The 6,775-nt window shown below is 42.7% G+C and overlaps 1 pseudogene; it reads right to left on the bottom strand.

The window, feature by feature from the left end:
- Window positions 1–2,455: 2,455 nt before the first annotated feature.
- LOC103088724 (peptidyl-prolyl cis-trans isomerase A pseudogene) overlaps window positions 2,456–6,775 on the bottom strand; it is a 12,410-nt pseudogene continuing 8,090 nt past the window's right edge.

Here is a 6,775-nt window from a genome sequence, read left to right as displayed (position 1 = left end):
TTTTTGTGGTACGTGGGCCTCTCACTGCTGTGGCCTCTCCCGCCGCGGAGCACAGGCTCCGGACACGCAGGCCCAGCGGCCATGGCCCACGGGCCCAGCCGCTCCGCGGCATGTGGGATCCTCCCGGACCGGGGCACGAACCCGCGTCCCCCACATCGGCAGGCGGACTCCCAACCACTGCGCCACCAGGGAAGCCCTCCTTTGCCTATTTCTATAGGGGATATTTTCTCTTTGTCTTCCATCTATCCGCAGTAGAAACTTTAGTCAGAGACAAATAATATGACAAGCTTTCCAGATTCATCTCCTAAAAAAGAAAGGAATTTTTCACATTGGTTCATTAAGTAGAGATATCCTATCCTGAGCAAAGTCCCAAGCTAGCAGTTGCTAGCTGATGTTCAAAATAGATAAAAATAGATAGATTTAAATCATCTGGTATAATATTTGCATAGAAGATCTTTTTCTCAGTAATTAATCATTGAATCATAATGTGTGTTCACTAACGTACCAAATAATACTTAGTTCCAAAAGATGAGCATAATAATTCCTTACATGTGTTTAGCACTTTGTAAATTCTAAAGGTTTTCAAATCTGACAGCACAATTGATCCTCATAACAACCCTTTGGGGTAGGTAAGGTGAGTGTACCTGGCATTGTATTGGCTCATACAGTGTTCATTCCTTAAGCATTTCTCTTTTACATTCTTCTACTCCAGAGGCTGGAAAGATGAATTCTTGTTTTCCAGTCTCCCCTGCAACCAAGACTGACCTTGTGGCATAGTTCTTGCCAAAAAGATGAAAGAAAGAAAAATCTAAGTAGTGTTCTGAGAAATAATTTTGATTACTGATGAAAAGAAGGACAGATAACATGTGTTTAGCCTCATTCCTTTACCCTCTTTGCCTATAACACACAGATGTGATGCCTGGAAGTACAGGAGCCATTGTACAACCACATGGTAATGATGGGGAGGAAGAAATTTTCCTCTACCCTTCTAGGTTCTTCTGGCTAGTCTAAATTGACATGAGACAGATTAGCAGGAGGAAATCAAACAAAGTTTAATAACATGTATGCATGGAAGAGACCCAGGAACACTGAGTAACTCACCAAAATGTCTGAAACCCTCACCTTATATACCATCCTCAGCTAAAAACAAAAAAGGATGTTGATGTAGTTAGTGGTTTGGGATTTCACGGGGAGAAAGGCAATTGACATGGAGATGGAAAAGCAAATGTTTGGTAAATAAATGTTTGCTGGGCCAGGCAGAGACATTGGGACACAGAAAGGAATTTTAACCAACAGACTTAGCTAAGTCTGTCCCTGTCCACACACCTAGTTCGTAATTGTAGTTATCTATGGTGCTGGCCCCCTTCCTGGAACAGGTCCTCTATCTACATTCTTTTAGGCACTTAGGGGGAAAGTCAAAGGTTCTTCCTGAGTCTTTTGGGCCTTGATTGTTTTCAGCTCCAAATAATCCGCATGCCAAAGAGACATTTTGGGGTGGCAAGTTTTACTCCCCTACAGTAATGATGGTGAAACACAAAGAGCCTTAGTCCTTTAATTCAAAGGACTAAGTCCTTTAATTCAAAGACTATTTAATTCAAACAATGCCTGCTCATTTTTGGATTTCTGTTATTGTGAGAGAAGATAACTCCTATTTGAACCACTGTTCTTCAGGTATTCTGTTATTTGCTAATACATTTCTAGCTAATGGAATTGGCTCATTGCTATTTAATAGGTAAGGACAATAAAACTTAAAATGAGAAATGACATGTCCATTAACATAACAATAGCAGGGGAATGCGTCTTTAGCTTTCTGTACATTTTAATATGCTAATACACTTAAAATATTTTAAATGGAATCTTAAGCTAAGAAAATGAAAATTGTTCTGCTTTTAAAAATAGAGCAAATCTGCTAAAAAAAGATCTCAGTTACTTCTAGACTAGAGCACATTACCAGTCTCTGGAGGCTGCTCTGAGCTCTAACATTTTCCATACTTATTAAGAAAACTGATGCATATATACAAGCACTTTTCTATGGTATTTACTCAAGAGTGGAATTGCTGGGCTACGGAGTACGTGTGTCTTCAATTTTATTAAATAATTCCTAACTGTTTTCCAAAGTGGTTATATTAATTGCACACGTCCACCGATAGAGTATTAGAATTATATGTTTTTCACCACTGGATATTATCAGACTGTAAAAATTTGCCAGTCTGGAATGTGGGTAATGATCTTGTACTGTCGGGTTTTTTGTTGTTGTTTTTTAGTTTTTATCCCATAATCATAAACAACTTTGCAATCCAGCTAAACTTGGAGGGGGATAAGGAAAATATGGAACCGAAAGAACTGCAGTAAGAACACAAAAATTGTAGGATATTTCGAGCAGATGGGGGTGAAGGGGTGTTCTCCTGAGCTACAGAAGGAATGTCTGGTGGTTAAGATAAAACACAATTCAGATTTATAAGATATGTCCACAGTCAGCAATGGTGATCTTCTTGCTGGTCTTGCCATTCCTGAACCCAAAGCACATGGCTTCCACAATATTCATGCCCTCTTCCACCTTGCCAAAGACCACATGCTTGCCATCCAACCACTCAGTCTTGGCAGTGCAGATGAAAAACTGGGAACCATTTGTGTTGGGGCCAGCATTTGCCGTGGACAAGATGCCAGGACCCATATGCTTCAGGATGAAATTCTCGTCATGAAATTTCTCCCCATAGATGGACTTGCCACCAGTGCCATTATGGCGTGTGAAGTCACCACCCTGGCACATAAATCCCAGAATTATTCTGTGAAAGCAGGCACCTTTGTAATCAAATCCTTTCTTCCCAGTGCTCAGAGCGCGAAAGCTTTCTGCTGTCTTTAGAACTTTGTCTGCAAACAGCTCGGAGGAGATGCAGCCCAAGGACTCTCCCTGGATGGCGATGTCGAAGAACACGATGGAGTTGACCAAGGTGCGCAGCGCGGGAGGCTCAGGGCGGCGGCGTCTGCAAGGCCTCTGGTACTGTGGTTTTAATTTCTATTTTCCTGATTACTAATAAGGTTGAGCACCATTTCAAATGATCTTTGGACATGTGGAATTACTCTGTTTTGAAGGAACTGTTCGAATCTTTTGTTCATTTTTCTGTAGAGGTCTTCGTAGTCTTTTCCTTATTGATTTGTAAGATTATATATAAATATATATACCTGATTCTCATTATTCACAATAGTTATGTTCTACAAAGTCACCATAAACACTGAATTAGCAAATGATGAACTATGCTCTTAGGAAAAATACAGGATTAGGTTCCTATGGGTCTCTGGTGACATTCTCACCAACTGAAGTGTCATTTGTGTTGTATAGTCTCTCCTCTTCCCATTACTCTATTCCTGTACAACACTTAGTGGATACTTTTAAAATTCTTCCGCAGCCTCCTGACCTGCAGAACCTGCCCCACTTACAAGTTTAATGTTTTTCACACCATATTGCCTTTTGAAACAAGCAAGCCAATCAGCCAGGATTAGTCAAGAGGGTTTAATGTTTTCCTAACCCTGAGTAATCTGACTGTAAATTTCTTTGGCTTTCAGCCTCACAACAATGAGGCCCACTATGCTTTTATTAATTGGTTATCATCTTATAAATCCACAGACTTAGCCACTCTTCCATCTTTTCCATAGCATCATCACACACTATAGCTGTTACTTTAGCACTTTCCAGAGCTGCCTGATGTAAAGATGGACAAATTTCCTCTTCCTTTTTCTGGATAGACCAAATCGTTGGCTCATTAACTTCGAACTTGTGAAATGTGAAATAAAATGGAGTCACTTATGTCAAGGGGTCTTAAAATAGAGCTGGGAGGCCATTACCAAGGTGGACTTTATGCATGTCCCAACTGGGTGGAACCCCAATCTGGGTTCTGGCTGGGTTCAAGTCCCAATTTGTGTTGCACGGTTTCAGAGCCATGAACTTTTTTTTTTTTTTTGCTGTACGCGGGCCTCTCACTGCTGTGGCCTCTCTCCCATTGCGGAGCACAGGCTCCGGACGCACAGGCCCAGCAGCCATGGCTCACGGACCCAGCCGCTCCGCGGCACGTGGGATCCTCCCGGACCGGGGCAAGAACCCGCGTCCCCTGCATCGACAGGCGGACTCCCAACCACTGTGCCACCAGGGAAGCCCCACAGCCATGAACTTTTGAACTGGGTCAAACTACAAACCAAGGACTGGGAGTCGGCAATAACACCTGCAACTTGTCACAGTAACAAACTTTACCTCCCTTCTGCCTCTAATTCCAATTAAAATTCCTTGTAATGCAAACCCCCCTTCTTTGCCTTTAAGAGCTCCTAACTTTTACTCCCTGGTGAGACACTTTGGGTTGCAACCGGAATCTGCGTGCCCGAGTTGCACTTCTTTGATCTCAAATGTCAACTACGAATTGGCACTCACCATTGGCACTTGCCATCTATCGCTACAAGGATTAAATCAGGTGCCGCTGCAGCTGCTGATTTTCAACACCCCTGAAAGCACTTCAGGGTGGAGAGCAGAAATGAGGCACTCTGTGCTCTGGGAAAAACTGGCAGAACAGATCTTCAGATAGTTAGATATTTTCAGGAGCTGATTTTATGAGCCCAAGTTTTTCATCTCCTCATATCTAGAAAAGCACTAAAAGCCTTCCTGGTGACGACTGCTCCTTGTGATTAGCGGTAACCTGCAGAAACCTTCTGTAAAAAAATATGTGCTCTATTGCATGTACTCCCCCTTCACCAAAATCACATATATACTGGCCTTCCGTCCTGCCTCTTTGGAGCAGTTTCTCAGAGCTATCTGGGATGCTGTCTCCCGGGCTCCAGCCCTCATTTTGCCCCAAATAAAACTTAACTTGCAACTCTCACATTGTGTATTTTTTAAGTCGACACAAATAAATGCTTTCTACTTGATTATTGCCTCCTAGGTTTATTTAGGTTGACAAACTCATGGCCAACAGCACTGTAACTCATGCCTGAACAAAGTTTATTAATACTCATAAAGCAAATCATAGCCTGCTTAGGAACACTTGGACAGCACTCCAGTGCTGTGCTTGGAGACCATTTTAAACAGCAAAATCACCGCAACAAGCGAAAAAAAAATGCAAGAAATATGGCGCTAAATAGACCTTGAAAAGAAACTTGTTTACAGTATGAGAGCTGAAATAAGGCGGAGAGCATGACCTTATTCGACCTCAGCTGGCAATGTCTGTGTTGAAAGACTCAAATTCACCACTCAGTGCGTGATCACAAATGACCACAAAAACACGGTAAGTATTGATTTTGGGATTACAAAGAAATTTTAGTGAGCAAATGAATCCACAAGTACCAAATCTGTAAATAATGAGGAGGGATTGTGTATATTGATGTATGTGTGTGTGGTGAAATCAGGGTTAAATTTCATTTTTTTCCCTGTGTATACCCAATTGTCTCAGCACCATTTAAGAAAAAAAAAACTGACCTTTCCCCACTCCTCTGCAGTGCTACTTTTGTCAAAAATCAAATATCCATTTATGCAAGGTTCTATGTGATATTATGATTTATAATGAGGAGTATGTATTTGGTCTTTGTCCTGTTTCTGGCTCAGAGCTCCTAAAACACTTGGAATTTCCTAAGGATGAGAGCCATAATGGTGTTTTGTTATGTTAATGAGGTGACTTTTGGAAAGCACTTGAGAAACCTATGGGTGGGGGCTGATTGCGGGGAGAGCCAACCACGTGATTAGAGGGTTGGAACTTTCACTAACCTCCCCCACCTCTGGGGAGGGCCGAGGGGCTGAAGGTTGAATTCAGTTTGCCAATGATCAAGGATTTAATCAATCATGCCTATGTAATGAAACCTCCATAAAACCCCAAAAGGACGGAGTTTGGAAAGATTCTGGTTTGGCAAACGTGGAGATTTGGGGAGAGTGGTGTGCCTTGAGAGGGCTTGGAAGCTCTGCGCCCCCTCCCACATGACTTGCCTATACATCTCTTCCATCCTGCTGTTCCTGAGTCATGTCCTTTTATAACCAACCGGTGATCTGTCCAGTAAGTAAAACGTTTCTCTGAGTTCTGTGAGCTGATGTAGCAAGTTAATCAAGCCCAAAGAGGGGATTGTGGGAACCTTTGATTTATAGCTGGTTGGTCAGAAGAACAGGTGATAACTTGGACTTGAGACTGGCCTCTGAAGTTGGGGTCAGGAGCAGTCTTGTAGAACTGAGCCCTTAACCTGTGGAATGTGATGCTGTCTCCAGGTAGATACTGTCAGAATTGAGATAACTTGTAGGACACCCAGCTGTTGTCCCAGAAATTGTTGGTATGGAAAAACCCCTCTCACCACATTGGAAATTGGTGACCCAAACAATTATAGCAACTATTTCTGCCTTCTCCTGTTCTGTCCATTTTACTGTCCCTATACCAATACCACACTGCCGTAATTACTATAATTTTATAATTATTTTTTAAATTTAATTTAATTTTTATCTGCATTGGGTCTTCGTTGCTGCATGTGGGCTTTCTCTAGTTGTGGCTACTCTTCTTTGAGGTACACGGGCTTCTCATTGCAGGGTGGCTTCTTTTGTTGCAGAGCATGGGCTCTAGGCACATGGGCTTCAATAGTTGTGGCACGTGGGCTCAGTAGTTGTGGCTCGCAGGTTCTAGAGCACAGGCTCAGTAGCTGTGGCTCATGGGCTTCATTGCTCCACAGCATGTGGGGTCTTCCCGGACCAGGGCTCGAACCCATGTCCCCTGCATTGGCAGGTGGATTCTTTACCACTGCACCACCAGGGAAGTCCCAG

This window comes from Lipotes vexillifer, unplaced genomic scaffold, assembly GCF_000442215.2.
Source record: "Lipotes vexillifer unplaced genomic scaffold, Lipotes_vexillifer_v1.1 scaffold578, whole genome shotgun sequence".
NCBI classification, from domain to species: Eukaryota; Metazoa; Chordata; class Mammalia; order Artiodactyla; family Lipotidae; genus Lipotes; species Lipotes vexillifer.
This window is presented reverse-complemented; position numbering and strand designations above follow the sequence as displayed.